The sequence below is a fragment of the Astyanax mexicanus genome, chromosome 13 (genome assembly GCF_023375975.1).
Source record: "Astyanax mexicanus isolate ESR-SI-001 chromosome 13, AstMex3_surface, whole genome shotgun sequence".
Lineage (NCBI taxonomy): Eukaryota > Metazoa > Chordata > Actinopteri > Characiformes > Acestrorhamphidae > Astyanax > Astyanax mexicanus.
In genome coordinates this window covers 41635924-41653338 of record NC_064420.1, presented here as the reverse complement: position 1 = coordinate 41653338, position 17415 = coordinate 41635924, and the positions used below count along the sequence as shown (strand labels likewise).

The window sequence follows — 17415 nt, the reverse complement described above, 5'->3', positions numbered from 1 at the left end:
TCTCTCTCTCCCTCACACACACACTCACACACACTGTCTCTTGCTGTATCTCTTTCTGTCTCATTCTTTCTTGTCTTTCTCTGTCTAACAATATCTCTTTCTGTCTCTGTGGCAATCTTTCTTTTTTCTCAATATCTCTCATCTTTCTCTCTTATTCACAATTTCTCTCTTCCTTTTTCTCTCTTCTTTCTCACAATCTTTCTGATTTACAGTCTCTCTCATCTGTCTGTCTCACAATCTTTCTGTTTCTCAATCTCTCATTTTTCTTTCTGTCTCACAATTTCACAGTCTCTCATTTTTCTCTTTCGTACTTTTTTATTTCTGTCTAGCAGTCATTCTCATCTTTTTGTCTTGCAATCTTTTACAGTCTCTCCTTATGTCTCTCATTGTCTCTCTCATTTTCCCAGCTGGCCACCGACTTCAATAGATGTTAATTTCACATGGAATGTTGATCATTACGTCGAACGACAAAATTTTTACATCAGGAGAACGTCTAATACTGTTACGCGCCAAATTTTAATTTGTCAACTACAAATTTCATTGTCGACTGATCGTTAATTTGTAACAATACCGCATCACACAAAATGCTGGTGAAAGAAGTGCAGTGGGAGTTGGGTAAATGGATCACTCACACAGGTTACACTTCACTTAGTCTGGCTTTTCAAAAAGTGCTCAAACACAACAGCTTACATATTTAATCACTAAATATCAGCACGTTCCATGTTTAATCAACATCCAGACATTTGAATGCCTTTTAAATCTCAAAGTTCAGCTATTGCTTTTGTGTTTAGAGATGGAGAACATGGCAAAAATAATCGCTGACTAAACGACTAATCGAAAAAATAATCAGCAGATTAGTCGGCTATCGAAATAATCATTAGTTGCAGCCCTAGTGCCTGCAGGGTTTCTCCTTCTCATAATTGCTCTTTCTTTTTGTCTCTTGATTTCACTCTCGTCTTTCTCTCTGTCTCACAATTTCCCTTTCTGACTCTTTTGCAATCTCTATTTCTTCTATTGTTGCTTACAGGTCAGTATACCCATTCTTGTCATTTAAAATTTTTATTTTTCTCCCATACCTCCTCATTTTCTATCACTAATTCTCTGCAATATTTCTGTCTTTTTCATCCCTCTACCGCTTTCTTGCTTTCTCTTTTTTGCTCTCTTTGCACTTTATCTTGATCTTGCACTCTCACTCTCTTTCTCTCCATCTCTCTCTTTCTGGCTATCACTTAAATGGAAATCAGTATTTCTCTTGTGCTCCTCTTTCTTCCTTCTCTTTTCTTTTTTCAGTATTGATTACACTTAGGTCAGTATTTCTTCTCTTTCTCCTCCATTCTTCTTGTTTGTGTGTATTTACTCTATTCTTTCTCTGTCAATGCTTTGATGGAAGTCAGTTTTTTTCCTTTAGCCTTCAAGGTCTCATCCCTCTTTTATTTTTACTCTATTTTGCTTGCATCCCTCCCCCCTCTCTGCTTGTTGCTTAAATGGAAGGCTTTTGTGTGTGTGTCTCTCTCTCTCTCTTAAAATGCCACATTTTTCTCTATACTCTTTCTCCCACTTACAGTACAGTCAGTATTTTTCTATTAGTCCCTTTAGTCCTCATCCACTTTTATTTATTTTCCTTCACTTTTCTTACTTTCTTTCAGTGTTTCTTGTGTAGGCTTCTACATCCCATCCCTTTATTATATTTCTCTCTCTCATTTTCTCTGAAAATGTCAAGGTTTTTATCTTTTCTTCCTCTGTAATGTATTTTCTTTTCCTCTCTCCACCTCCCTCTTCTAGTCATCTTTTCACTCCTCTCTTCTCTCTTCCCAGGCCTCTTTACACCAGTCTCTCTTCCAGTATTTACATGGCCACTTTCCAGCAGTCTGGTGCCAGAGCGAGAGCGAGGGAGAGCGAGATGGAGAGAGAGAGAGAGCGAGAGAGAGAGAGAGATGGAGAGTGCCCTTCTAATGCAGCCTTGCAGACGCAGCATAACAATGCACTAATTAGCATAGCCTATATCCTCTGTACTTATGGCGCGCTTCCTCATGAACTACAGCAAGAGCTTCCTGCTGCAGAGCATCACACTGCTGCCATAACTGCTCTCTCTCTCGCTCTGTATCTCTCTCTCTCTCACACTCCCTCTCTTTCTTTCTGTATCTGTCTCTCTCTCACTGCCTCTCTCTCTTTTTCTTGCTGTCACTCTCTGTCAGTGTTTCTCTCATTTTACCTCTCTCTTTCGCTTCTCTCTGCCTCTATCTCTCACTGCATCTCTCACTGGCTCTCTGCCTCTCTCTTACTCTCTTTCTCTCTCTTTTTATCTCTCTCTCTACACCCCCCTCTTTCTCTCTCTCTCTGTTTCTGTCTCTCAAACGCTGTCTTTCTCTCTCTTTTTTTCTTGCCATCACTCTCTGTCATTGTTTCTCTCTTTTTACCTTTCTCCCTCCCTCTCTCTCTCATATTACTCCTCTCTTTACACCCCACTCTTTCTCTTTCTCTCTTTTTCTTGCTTTCTTTCTTCTTCTGTCTCACTCTATCTCTCACTGGATTTCCACCTCTCTCTCTCTCTCTCTCTCTCTCTCTCTCTCACTACATCTCTCTCCTTTTACTCCTCTCTCTACACCCAGTTTCTCTCTCTCTCTGTTTCTGTCTCTCAAACGCTGTCTTTCTCTCTCTTTTTTTCTTGCCATCACTCTCTGTCATTGTTTCTCTCTTTTTACCTTTCTCCCTCCCTCTCTCTCTCATATTACTCCTCTCTTTACACCCCACTCTTTCTCTTTCTCTCTTTTTCTTGCTTTCTTTCTTCTTCTGTCTCACTGTATCTCTCACTGGATTTCCACCTCTCTCTCTCTCTCTCTCTCACTACATCTCTCTCCTTTTACTCCTCTCTCTACACCCCCCTTTCTCTCTCTCTCTCACTTTCTCTTTGCCTCTATCTCTCACTGCATCTCTCACTGGCTCTCTGCATCTCTGTCTCTCTCTTTTTACCTCTCTCTCTTCCAGTCTGCCACTCTCTCCTTTTACCCCTCTCTCTACACCCCTCTCTGTCTCTTTCCCTCTCTCTCTCTGGCTGCAGTTCCCCCTTTATATCAAACTATCCTCACTGATCACATTATGGACATGTTTCTGAAGGGGTGGGGTGGTGATGGTGGTGGTGGAGGGTGAGCAGGGGAATGAGGAGAGAGTGATGGAGGATGAAGACAATAAAGGAATGGTCAGAAAGCAGAGGGAGGGTGTGAGTGAGAGAGCGACAGAGTGAGCAACTGAGTGTGTGTGTGTGTGTGTGTGTGTGTGAGTGCGAGTGCGTGAGGAAGGGAGATAGAGCTGGGAGAGAGAGAGGCAGGGAGGCAGGCAAGGAGGGAGGGAGGCAGGGAGGGAGGGGATGAGCGAAGGAGGGTGGAGGTACAGAGCTGGAGAGAAAGGGTGATGTCACCTCTAGCCAGCAGCCAATCAGGCGCAGGGAGGCAGAGCGAGGGAGTCTGAGAGGGTGTGTTTTTTTGTATCACTGCAGCATCAGCACACACAGGCCACAATCAATTTGACAGAGGGGAGGAAGAATTGCAAGACTCCACATCAGGGAGCAGGAGGGCGGGCAGAGCGAGGAACGCCAGCCGGAGCCAGGAAAGAACCCCTGTGGCCATCTTAAGCCTGTCTTAAACCTGTGGAGGTAAGAGAACACAGAGCTCTGTGTGTTTGCATTAGAGGTGTCAAGGGTGTTTTGGGTGGATTTTTTTTTTTGAGTGCCAGATGTGTGCAGGTGTGTGCAGGTGTGTGCTGGAGTGTGCTGGAGTGTGCTTAGGAAGGTGGAAGGGTGATGCCTCGAGAGCCTCCAGAGAGCGAGTGATGTGACAGCAGTGGTATATAGCGTATACAGCGTGTATGAAAATCTAAAATTTTTATTAGTAGTGCTGAAATTGATATGAAACTGATATTAATACTGATAAAAGTGGTTTTATATGTATTTTTTACTATATTTAAAACTATTTGTACTATTTGTTTAGATAAATGTAGGTCATCTATGAGTAGAAGTAAGAAATGGAATCAGCATGTCACATTTCCAAGGCAAATTCCTTGGGAAACATTTACATCTCACACGAGTGAGTCAGGCGTCCCAAAGGGATTAAGTGTAATCACCCCCACCCCCCCTTCCCACCCATCACCACTTTCCAAAGCATCCCATTCTGAGCAAATATCACACAGAACTTTTCCAAATCTTAAAAAAATGCATAAACCTCTAAGTGCAAATGCAGAAATGTATTCCACGAGATTTCTTCTCCCAAGCAAGACGTGCAACAGGATCTTTCTTTTTTCTTTTCATCATTAATGCAGCAGTCTACCCTCCAGTCTTGGCATATTACAGCTGTAGAGCAAGGTGAGACTGTTTGAGTCTGCTCCTGATACTGACATCTTGATACCTCAAAGTGTTTGATGATGTTATCTCCGCAATAACGCTGATCGCTGAGGCGGGGGGCTGACTCGTTTTGCTCGTTTGTTGGGGCTGATTGAGCATGGCATTATCATGCTGTTAAGTGCTTTGAAGCATATTCTGCTGCAGATAGTGGATCATCTGCTTATTTTTCTTGCGTATCTCACATATCAAAAGCTATCATGCGCTGGGATGTGCTTTGGTTGTCAAATAGGAGAGCAAATTCATGGATTTCATGGATGTGGATTGAGCGTAGTCTAGGAACAAACAGAAAACTGCAAAGCCAGTGGAAAAAATAGGTTTAGTCTCATCTTAGATTTAATGTTGGCTTGGGATCTAGTATATTTATTGCTTAACTCAGATATCATAGATATTAGATATCATCTTATGCTGGGGGCATGCATGTGCTTTAGTTTTCTGACAGGAGAAAGGACATGGATTTTTATGGACATGGATTGATGTGATGCCATGCCTGGGATTAAACTGCAAAACTACTAAAAACTATTTTAAGTATTTGTTTTATTCTAACTGTATCATCTGCTCCTTTTCCTTGTTTATCTCAGATATTGTAGGGTATCATAAGCTGGGATCTGCTTTGGCTGTCAGATAGGAGAGCAAATTCATGGATTTTATTGACAAAAATTGAGCCTAGTCTTGGAGCTTAGATTTAATTTAGCTACTGTATCATCATTTTTCATGCTTATTTTGGATATCATAGGATATCATAGCCTTGGATGTGCATTGGCAGTGGACATTGATTTCATGGACATAGTCCAGCCTAGCCTTGGAATAAATAGCAGCAAATAGTCAGTGAAAAACTGGTTTAGGCTTAGGTTAGAGTTTAGGTTTAGTATTGCTTGGGAACTGGGCCATAGTGATTTTATGTGCCATAGTGGTTAAGCACTTTGAAGCAAAAATTAAACTGCAGAGGCTGTACCATCCTCTTATGTTGAATATTGTAGCATATCACAGGCTGGGATATGATTTGGTTGATTGATAGGTGAGCAGACTTTCATGGATTTCATGGACATAGATTGAGTCTAAAGTAAGGCTAAACCAGTGGAAAGCCACTGGATTAGCCATTAGATTAGTCGGAGCTTGGGTTTAATTTAGATTTGGAAATACAATTGGTCAATAGTGGCTATTTTAGCATCAGGTGGAGTTTTTTTCTTCTTTTTTTATGTCTGTCCATCCATCCATTCATCCATCTGTACAACAGTCCATCCATCCATCTGTCTATCCTTCTATCTATGCATCAATCCATCCATCTATCCACTCCCCCTCCCCCATGCTCCCTTGCTAATTGTGTTATCCACTGATAATTACTGCGCTGGTCTGTCGTGGTACTCTGGTCACTGTCGGGCTGTAGTGACCTGCGCTTTTCTACAATTTTCCCTGCAGCAGCCACTGTGTGCAGGTCTAGGATGTGTGTGTGTCTCTGTGTGTGTGTGTGTGTGTGTGTGTGTGTGCTGTAAAGCAAACAGTGAAAAACTAACTGCGGTTTAATGGAGCAGAGGGGGCTATAGGGGAGAGAGAGACAGAGACAGCTCGGCTCAGCTCCAGTCGGGTGGGGCCTGCATTTATTTCCAGTGTCTGTTAAACACACGGCCACTTACCTGGCAGAGTGCCAGAATGCACAACCGTCTCAGGGTGGGTCTCGTCCGTCCACAGCTCTCAGGTTGCAAACGATCACCTCCTGCAGCTGCACCAAACCAAAGCTTGTGGTGTTAATTCAACCTTCTTTTCTCATTTGCACAAAAGATAAAGGCAGGTGGTGCCGGGCCGATGCTGTCCTCGATGAGAATCGGGAACTCATAAAATGTGTCTGACAGTGATCCATGCCCCTCCTTAGCACGTAATTCCAAGGATAATCAATAAGGCTCATCACGGGACCTCACTGGAGAACGTGTGGTCTCTTGTAGGCATGAGCTACCTGGGCTTGGTTGTTCCGCTGTATGATGGAATGTGTCGTCCTTTCAAGGATTACTCTCATCATTTTTCAAACTGACCTCGATCTGCTGCATCTGTAGCATACGCTCGGTCAACACAAGCTAAATTATCCTTAGAAGAGAAAAAAAAAACTGTTTCAAGATGTTTTACATGGATACAGGGATTCCATTCCCGTACATTTTATTAAAAATTATCACTCTGGCCTGGTCGTTTGGTAGACCCGCCCTTAAGTGTGTCTCAGACTGCCTTCATTGAGTTGAAATGCCTCCTAAAGGACCAGAAGCAAAGCAAAGGTTTTTACACTGGATATCCAGTTTGTCCAGTAAGTGTAAAATTAAAATTTTAACATATTATTTTAACATTTCAAGCACAAAATTAAAGCTGTTACAGTTCACTTTAACCCTTGAGCTGCTGCATAAGAGAAAAATTATGTTTTAAACATGTAGTAATTGTAGAGTCCAGTACATCCAACTGAATAACAGTGAATTAAATCACTATGGCTAGTTTATGAGTTTATGTGAACATTAAAACTACTAAAAAAACAGCAAAGATCTTTGCAAACTTTGTAAAGAGTGTCTGTTAATACGACCAACAAGACAATTACACCACAGGATCAATAATGATATGATTAACTAGCATTATCTAGCTCAATTATGACTCAGCTACTCCATGTAAACAGAAAGGGCACAATGATCAGATCCTGTGGATTATCTGTTCCAGTTAAGCCTGTAAATCATTCATTCCAAAGTGTAAATCTGCCTTCTTATGATATAGTAGATTAAAAACTTATAACCTATAAGGATATTGGTTATATTGGAACCCAGTAAGGTGGAAAATGTGCTGCTTTTATTGAAACCTATGGGAATAGGCGGAGCTACACATCATACTGCAGAGGCATTAGACCTTTTGAGAGGTATTGATGTGCTGTCCATCCTTTTCTACAGTCATTGGCTGGATTAGAATAAAAGACAATAGGTAATACTGGGACAAAATGTGAAGCACCTGCCTGTTGACGTCTATTAGAAGTGTGTCTTGCATGAAAGAGCATCAGTTTGTATTGAATTACGTAGGAAATACGTTTGAAAATTATGGACTGTGATAATCAACAGCCTATCACAGATGCGTCAAACTGTCAAAAAACCAGACCAGACCAGACCAGACTAGCGCTTCAGCGTCAGAACAGGTTCTACCATGTCTCCTCTCTCCAGCTGTGGTGTGAAAACACTGGCTCCCTGTGAGGCAAAATATGATCCTCTAGCGCAAAGCTCAGGCAGACTTTAATTGAGCTGTACGCCCAGGCGGATAGACGGACAGGCAGGGGAGATTTAGGAGGGATGAACGGAGTGGCGAAGAAGCTGGGTGGGGTCACGTTTGACAGGCGAAGCTTTTCAGAGGCTAGTAATATATGTGCACTTAAATATATCGTCTGAAGTGAGACAGCAAGCGGGTGCAAGGTCAGAGGGGGATGGGACGTCAGCGATGGGAGTGGTACTGCTGCTGCTGCTGCTGCTGAAGAGAGTGTGCGTGTGTGTGCTAGGGGGCGGAGGAAAAGACAGAAAAAGAAAAGGGGAAAAAAGAGAGAACATTTAGCATCTGCACTCCCAGAACAAGTGCAGCAGGCAGTCAGACGTTTGACATGCTCCCCTGCTACAAGCCCTCATCATATCAGTATGCAGGAGTGGCGTGTTGTCGGTGGAGAAAGCGAGCTTTCAGTGAAGCATATGCTCTGAATATGCCAGCTACGGAGCAGCTCCAGGGAAAAGTGGTGTGGCGCACAAGCCTCCACAGCAGCCACCTGTTATTGCCAGAGGGCCTCAGTGCTGCTGCCGCTGCTGCCGGATCCTGCCCCCCCAACACAAACCCACCAGGGGGCAAAGATCCCTCCCAGCAACCTGCTTAAATTATACATGCACAGATAAATAACTGGCCGGCGCTCGCTCTCACAAACGATGTGTTAATTAATAGCATGCATTTCGTGGGGTGGCTGTTTTAACATGTTTTGCATGTTTCTGACCGCAGCATGCGTAATCAGAATCATGCATATTTACAAATCAGTAACAAACCTGATCACGCTGCTTGTTTTAAAAGAATATATCAAAGTTTTTTTTTTTTTTGCTGCGTCTGTGTCACATGGTTGATTTGTAATAGACAGTTATTTATAAATATATTTATATTTATTTATATAAAGACATGCTCATAATACAGGCCAGAGGCACTTGCTTTATATTGTAGCTCAGATTTGGGTTGTGTAATTAGAATGATGCATATTAGTGTTACAAATCTGATCATGCTGCTTGTGTTAAAAGGATATTCCAATATTTTTCAGTCTAATCACTATGTGCTTTGTGAAATACAGACAGTTTCTATTATAAAAATATATATATAAAAAAAAAAAAAAAAATCAGAAAAATATGATTACAATACCGGCCAGTGGGTGGGAAGTTGCTTCAACAACAAAAAAAAAAAATCAAGTTTAACAGAAAAAATGTCAATGTTTATCAATTCAGTTGTCTGACAATTTAAGGTTAAATTTGAAAAAAGAAAATTGAGGGTAAAATATCTTTATTATTTACCTCATACCATTTTGTATAGTATAAAATTATCATAAAAGTATAATTTTTCTAGTTCACAAGTACAATTTCAGAAAAATTAAAAAATGTTGAAAAAATCTCATTATACCATCGGATTTTTGTTACAAGCGAAAATGGAAAAATATAAGAAATATTTATATTGAGAAAATTTTTGTTATATTAGTGAAAGACAGAAATGACATGTAAAGATTTTAAAAAACAGATACATTTATTCTTCACCAAAGTAAATGGAAAAAAATGAAATATTCTATTCAAATTTAGCATAAAATGGTCAGAAAATTAAACTGATAGATGTTATACTGACCCAAAAAACGACAAAAGGTTTAACAACCTTTTGTTGTTTTTTTGTTAAAAATGTCTACATACAACCTGACTTGCCATATATCATGAGATAGAAACTAGTGTCCCATGACTTTTGCCATGTCATGTCACAGAAGCTAAATCACACTACACTGACCTGTGGAATAAGCATGGGGGCCTCCTGCTCCCAGCCAGACGCCCCCAGTTCATCACGATCATTACCACCCACTGTGCTGATCACCGTCTACTCTCCACTATATACTCTCCACTGCCTCGCTCGACACAGTGGTCAAGGTTTCACTGCTCACAAGATAACACCACACAACTTATACAGATGTGAGCATTCTCAAGACATTCTCTGATGTAACACTAAATAAACAATGGTTAAAACATGCGTTATGCATGCATGGTTGTGCAAATCCACACAAAGCTTGTAGTATTGCCAATAGAATAGGACCGTCTGAAGCAAATAAACATGAACCTATTGGCAAAATGTCTAATGTCAGACATGTGGATGAAGAGAAAAATTAGTGTTCGCTGGAATGATGGTGATCCATACAGTACTTTTTAAATTTTATTTCATTTTCTAGCAGGACTTGGCACACTTCCAAAAGGGAAAATTGGTCCTAAATAATATTCAAATTTTCTGAGACACTGATTTTTGGGTTTTCACTGGCTGAAAGCCATAATTATCAACAATAAAAGAAATAAGCGGTTAAAATAGATCACTCTGTGTGTAATACATCTATATGATACAGTATATGAGTTTCACATTTTGAACTGAATTACTGAAATAAAGTAACTTTTCAATAATATTCTAATTTTCTAATACACTATTTTTGTTTTGTTTTTGGGTGTAAGTCATAATCATCAACAATAAAAGAAATAAATGCTTAAAATAAATCACTTTGTGTAAAACATCTAAATAATACATGAGTTTTACATTTTTAACTTAATTACTGAAACAAACTAAGAAACTCTTCAATGATACTCTAATTATTTGAGACGCACTAGTAGTAAAAAGTCTTTTAGCTAAGACAGAAGAGTGACAGCTCCTTAAATATCATTTATTTATAGTATGTATCATAAATATGAACAATGTATTAAGAGGTGTCCCAATACTTTTGTTTAACTTATTGTAGTTCAAATGCTGTATAGATATTTTAAATCTGTGAGAGATTTTCTGCATGGTGTATCAGTATAAAAACAGTTTTGCTTGGCTCAGAGGTTTGGGTGCACTGGCCGGCTACATTTGTAATGGCTGAGGAGGCAGCAGTTTGAATTACTCAGGAGTGGGGTGAGTGAGACGGGCAGACAGGGCTGTGGGTATTGAATGGGTGAAGATGAGACTGAAGTAAACAGTAAATGCAGTCGGAGACGGCAGTGACCCGGCAGGCCAGGCAGGGCGGAATGGCGCTAATAGGTGAAAAGGCTCAGGCTTCTGCTGCAGACTGCGCTTTCCCAGTTAACACACTCGTAGAGGAGCTTCCCGAAGTAAATGAGATACAGGAAAGTAATGGAGACCTAAAAGCTTGAGGGAAGTCTGCGCAAATAGTAAAGTGTGGAGTAAGGAGACGCCAAGGAGACTGCGCAGAGGAGAGGGTGATAAAGTGATTTGATTTGTAACCCCACACTGAATGTCAGTCTTAATGCAGACGCATTAGCTTAAGTAGCTAGCATCTGTCGAGCTCTCAACACTTGCTTTTCTACTAATACGCTCTTTTTTCCTCCCTCAAATAAGAAATCTGCTTTTTCAACATTTCGTCAGGCACTGACAGGCCTTTCTACAGACCATAATCAAACTAATGGCTCCTTGAGAACATATTGCAGTGCTCTCAGGCCTACAGACAAAGCCTATAAAAAAGCAAACCAATCGCTCAAGTGCGTCTGCTGTGTCGCCGGCCTCAAAATCATACGCCCAGATATGTTGATGAAATTAATTGGATTGACAAAATCGTTTTAAATCTCTCGCTACCCCACAACCCCAGCAACCCCACAACCCCCCCGGAAAGCAGACATAAATTGGCAACTAATCAAAATGCATCTGTTTTCTAAGCTAGCAGCAAGTTGGAGGCCATAACTCTCAGGCCTAAGGCGCACTTCTGTAGAGTGGAAACTCTTGTAAGCTGACTTTTCACTTTGCTATTTTGTTTATGCCTAACACCATCAGAAAAGTGCTGAGATGATAAGATGTTGGAGCGGCAGCCCCTCGAAGTAATAAGTACTAGAGTATACTAGCGTTCCAGCTAGCATCCCAGCTAACACTTTTTGGTTAGTAGAGCATTTTTTGATGGTTACAATTAAACGTTTTCAGAATGTTCAATCTGTATGTTTTTTTTGTTCGCTTAGAGTGTTTCATTTAAAGCTTTTGAACGTTCTGGCAACATAACTTGTGTCAATATTTTAATTTTTAGCTTTGGGAATGTTACTTTGAACATTTCTGTAATGTTAGTAGCATTCATCCAGCTAGGAACATTATGTAAGAAACGTTCTAACAACGTTTAAATGCGAACTATGCAACACATTTTCAGAACGTTTCTTGAACATAATTTCTGTAACGTTACAGGCTAACCTTCCTGAAAACCATTTAAAACGTTGCTAAACATTCTTATAACTTTTTCTGTTTGCTGGGATACTCGTGTGGGGCTCACATGGGGGAATGTATGTTGGCTAGGTGTGTCCCAGTTGGGTTCCAGGTAGATGTGGGCAATATTATGATGCATTGTCTTATTGTAATGCTTTCCCTTAATGTTTGTATAATATGCGTTTTTTAAGCATGTTGAGTATTTTACTATTGATTTAAGAGCACTGACCCAACTATACATTTTATAACAGAGAGTTTAAAGTTTAACCCTTTCAGATGTGCATCCACTATGATGGACATCATGCATTTTCTTTATTTTTTAATGTTTTGTTGCACATAACACTATTTGAGAGCTGTTGTTCATCAGAATAGACCATAAACCAGTCAATGAACAAGTTTATGAAACAATAAAACAGTAACTTGGCCCTGCGTATTACACTGGAAAAACTTGAGCTTGATTAATAGAGGCTATTTTGACTTATTTAATGTGAATTAAAACACTTTTTAATCATGTTTTTCACTGTTTAGGAAATAAAAAACTCAATATGAAATATACAACATTACACACATGCTTCTAATGCAGTGGAAATAAAAGATATATATTTTAGTTAATTGTATTTATTTGCTGTATAGATTTTATAGTAGAGTATTAGTCTCTATTAGTCTTTTCTGTGCATTACAGACAGAAAACAGCATTCTTCCATTTTTTCCATCCCTGGAGATAATATAGGTCTGAAATCCTGTTTAATTGGATGGTGTCTAGCAAAATTACACCAATACAAATCCCTGTACCGTTCATGATAGAGTATTTTAGTTGTTTGTTTTGGAAAAAACATTGTGTTAAATATTGTGTGATATAATATTGTTTAACCATACTGAGCTACCCAAAAAAGCCTTTTTGTGACAGCCTACCTTAATCCCACATGGGCTTTACCTAGGCAGCATATGCAGTGTACAGCCCCATCCATGTTTAACCCCTCCTGGTCCCATCACCTACCACTAAATCTGATGGGGCCCATCACTGACTTACTGACTGTTCATATGTGGGTCCCAAATAAAACCCATTGACACGACTTTCTGGCTCCCAGTTGGATTACCCATACAGGCCCCACATGGCCAGTATCCCACATATTATCTGAGATACTGACCCAAGTGTTCACTACGTTCTGTCTGCTGTGAAAGGAAGCAGGTGCAGCCGGCAGCCAGACGCAACAAACGAAGGACGCAGATTAGAAAAATGAAGAAAAAGAAGAAGAAAAGTCTTGTCTTCTTGTCTCTGACCCGGGTGCCGGTCAACAGTGCCGGTCCTCTATGACTCCCATTTCCTCCCTCAGTTGGACTTTATGAAATGATGCCTTTGTTTGGAGAGGCTGCAGTGAATCATCCTCCTCTTCTCCCCTCTCTTATCACTCGTCTCCTGTAAAGAGAGGCATTATTGGCTACTAAACTTAGGGACTAGCCTGAATCCCTGCTCTGTCCCACAATCCTCAGTGCTGAGCGTAAGCAGTGGTGTGTGCTGAGTGGTCTATTGTGCTGCAGCTTTGTCATCATGTGTGACTGAAGTTCCCCAGAACTGCAGTGTTTTACAGATTTCCTGAATAGATTAAAAACCGCCCCTGCGTGACGGTACACAGCTCACTGCTGAGTGAAATAGAGCATCTTTTGTGTTGTGCATTGTGCGTTTATTAGTATGGTGGATGAATATGTGATGTTTAATAGATTTCATGGGAAAAACTGCTCTGAATGAGAGAGCGTGAGTGAGTGGGTGAACTAACTGGATATGGAGGTGGGGAGTTGGATAACATCTACAGCATACTGAAGAATTCCTCTGAATATAAATAAACGCTGGGCCAATATGAAAAATGTTCCAATACAAATGCTGTGTTGTCTTATACTACTACTAGTGCATCTAAAAAAATATATTATTAATGAAAAGTTAATTTATTTCAGTAATTCAGTTTAAAATGTGAAACTCATATATTATATAGATGTATTACACACAGAGTGATCTATTTTAGGTGTTAATTTCTTTTATTGTTGATGCTTATGGCTTACACTCACTATTATATAAGACCAATCTTTACTGTTGGCAGTTTGGGCAGTGTGCCAAGTCCTGCTGGAAAATGAAATCCGCATTTCTACAAGAGTTGTCAGCAGAGGGAAGCATGAAGTGCTGTAAGAATTTCTAGGAAAACACTGCACAGACTTTAGACTTTTTTACATTTGTAAATCAAGGGATCAGAGTCTGGAGGAAGAGTGGAGAGACACAGAGTCCAAACTGCTTGAAGTCTAGTGTGAAGTTTCCACCAATCAGTGATGTTTTGGAGAGACATGTCATCTGCTGGTGTTGATCCACTGTGTTTTATTATCAAGTCTAAAGTCTGTGCAGTTTTGTTTTCCCACAAAATCTTACAGCACTTCATGCTTCCCTCTGCTGACAACTTTAGTAGATACAGATTTCATTTTCCAGCAGGACTTGGCACAATACTTCTGTCCATATAGTGTAAGAATATTTCAGTTATATATTTATTTTAAAGGATTACATTAACCACTGTTGGTTTCTAAAGATAAAAGGATGTTTATAAGCACTAATTAGAAAATGTCATTGTCATAATAAAGAAATAATGCTAGTATGTGCGTGAACCTACACCACATCAGCACCAGACCATCAGAAAATGTCTTAAACCAGTTTAGACCGGAATCGAATTTTCCTTCAGCAGGGTTCATTAGATGCTAATTGATGAGTGGTGATTTTCCTTTATTATTAGCAACATTAGCCTTTTAACTGCGCTGTTCATTTACGTAATAAGATAACGTGTCATGTAATATTGACCAAACATTACCAATATGGCTAACAGTGAAAGAAAGCTTTCACTGTTAGCCGTAAATTAGCATAATGTCTTTAGCATGTCGATTCCTGTTGACAGTTAATTTTCATTTATTAATTTAATGTTAGAAATGGTCACTTTGACTAAGCAGTCTCTTTAAATAATGTGAATCATATATTATGCTACTACTTATGCAAAAGAGAGTGTAAGGTAATACCTAACAGTGGCCAGAACTGGACTAAACAGCATGCCATATAAATGTCCACTAAAAATGTAATCCAGGCTTATCCCCTTGCACAGTAATTTAAGACCTATTATTCACTACTAATTACTAATTATTTAATTATCTAAATACTTTATTTATTAACCTCCTGAGACACAGTGTTTTGTTGGTGTGCAATTTTAAGATCAGTTGGACCTCATGAGTATAAAAAGTTAACTTTCTCTTTGTACAGGAAGTCGTTTTTGCAAAAAAACAGTGTCTTCCTATGAGGACAGTATTTTGTTTATTTATTATATATTTTTTAATAGTACTAAAATTTGTGAAAAGTGCATGCCGTATGGCGCTATAGATGTTATTGGACGTAAATAACCTGGTTTCAAACCATTTAATGAGAATTTTACATAACATATGATTCTGTCTTTACAGTGTCTTAAACGATTATCAAGTATCATACAGCAGAGAAACAATGTAATATAATGTCCACATATGAGGATGCAGGTTCTCAAGAGGTTTAATCAACTCCGAGTTGGTAAAAGTGTGGTAGAAGGGAAAGTTGAACCAGTACCTGTATCTCGGTATCTATTATGCCAAACATACATACTACTATTCCACACATAACACCATTACTCCATTTGATTAAACAAGAAAATTTGGAGGAAAATGAAGCGCGGAATAAAGTAGCGGACATTTTTATCTGGTAGTTTTCTAGATTAACCAACATGCTAACTGGCCACGTCGAACAAAATACAAACTCAGAGTGACGTGAGAGACTTGGCGCCCACCACTGTTGAAAGAGGGTTTGGATGCAAACGCTAATTAGCACAATTGCATTAGCATAAATTGAATTGATTGTAATTCTTTTTTATTTTTTTACATTTTGTAAGTAACATTAGCTTTTGTGACAGAACTATTACTTTTTCATGATTAGCTTGTACGTCATATATCATTGACTGAGCATACTAATGTGACACACTGTGTGAGATATTAATTTGCATAACATGATTAGCATAATGCTAATTGCTGGCTGTAATTTTTTTTTTTTTTATTGTTAGCAACATTTGCCAACCCTTTTTCTTTTTTTTTAACTATTCCTTAAGGTATTAAACACGATGTCACACACTGATGTAAGATCTTAATAGGTATGAAAAAACATGCCTCTTACTTTCATTCCCAAGGTGAAATCTGATTTCATGCCCGCGTGGATTTGGAGACAGGCTTCATGCCTGTGCCCCCCACAGTGGCTTCAGCAAGTGTGTGTGTGTGAGCATTGCTGAAGGCTGAAAAGCAGTGTGGGAATGGCAGGTCGCTGTGAGTGAGTGCGTGTGGGACTGGCAGGTGACTGTATGTGTGTGTTGTAGTACTAAGGTTGAGTACGTTGAGTACGTGTGGTACCGCAGGCCAGAGCTCTGTCAGACATGATATATTCATTACGGCTGGATTAGGGCGAGTGTGGGAGGGGATCAGCGTGCCAGCGACTGTAATCCCCATACACCCGGCTAATTTAATCTCACCTACTGTGCCTTCTCCATTTTTCCACTGTAGCCCACCTACTGCTGAGAGCCTCCCGGCTGCAGTGCCCAGGGGCTCACGGGCCAGTCAGAACCAAGAGAAGCGTTTCAACATGCCTCTCTCGTAGCTGTAGCCCACCACTAACGCCTGGAGACTGAGGGCAAATCAGAATTTAGAATTTAGCTGCTAGAGCTAGAGCTGCTGCTGCTGCTGATGATGCTGATGACGGCGCGCGAGAGTGATTCACACCCTTCAGATGTCATTTTTTGACATTTTTGAAGAGCGGGTTGAATACATTTAAATCAATTATGCATTAATTGTAGTCTTGGCGCAATGTTTGTACTGCGGAGATCAAAATGATCTGTATGTATCCCACACCACCCACTTCTTCTGGGTGCACGCAGCTGCCCTGCTCGGCCTACTGACTGCGCAGCAACCACTGAAGCCAGATTTTCTTTGCTGGAGAAATCTGTGATGTTTATGTAATGATAAATTATTCACCACCGTCTTATTTCCCTCTTGCCCCGGCTCTTAGCAGAGCTTGCAAGTGCAGATTTATTACATACGGATGTTTATTACAGTCCGGGGATATTTTTCACACTTTCTTTGAGGCCTGTGCTGCAACCATCACCATGTTTTAAAGTTTACTCATCATCAAAGAAAGAAATGGTTGCAAGGAGTTAGTTGCATCCAGAAGAAATTGTTGGTTTGCAGCGCAATTTAGAAAAACGATAGATAAAGGTTACCAAGATCAAAATGAATCATTTCAATTCATTTAGACTGAAGGGCTCTTAGAACTCTTGGTCTATATTTATTGAGCTGCACATACAGAACTAGTTTGTAACGCATGTATAACGCATGTGTGATGCAACATGCCAGACATCTCGGCATGGATTTGCTAGTAGAGATTCCTAATGGTGTCCTGTAATGATCTGATCATTGCAGTGTAAATATTCTAATATTCTCATGCAGTTCTTGCAGATTGTGCTCTAGAAGTGTGTAAATGAATGAAGTTACACCTA

General features: G+C 39.9%; 1 protein-coding gene across 4 annotated transcripts in view; it reads left to right on the top strand.

Moving 5' to 3' along the window:
• Positions 1-3469: 3469 nt before the first annotated feature.
• l1cama (L1 cell adhesion molecule, paralog a) overlaps positions 3470-17415 on the top strand; it is a 125505-nt gene continuing 111559 nt past the window's right edge. For 3 of the 4 annotated variants that reach the window (XM_022676935.2, XM_022676934.2, XM_022676931.2), the window contains exon 1: positions 3471-3649. The gene's annotated coding sequence lies outside the window, so the exon portion shown is untranslated. Of the gene's footprint in view, positions 3650-17415 lie in introns of all 4 variants that reach the window. The other variant, XM_022676933.2, reaches the window with a different exon arrangement.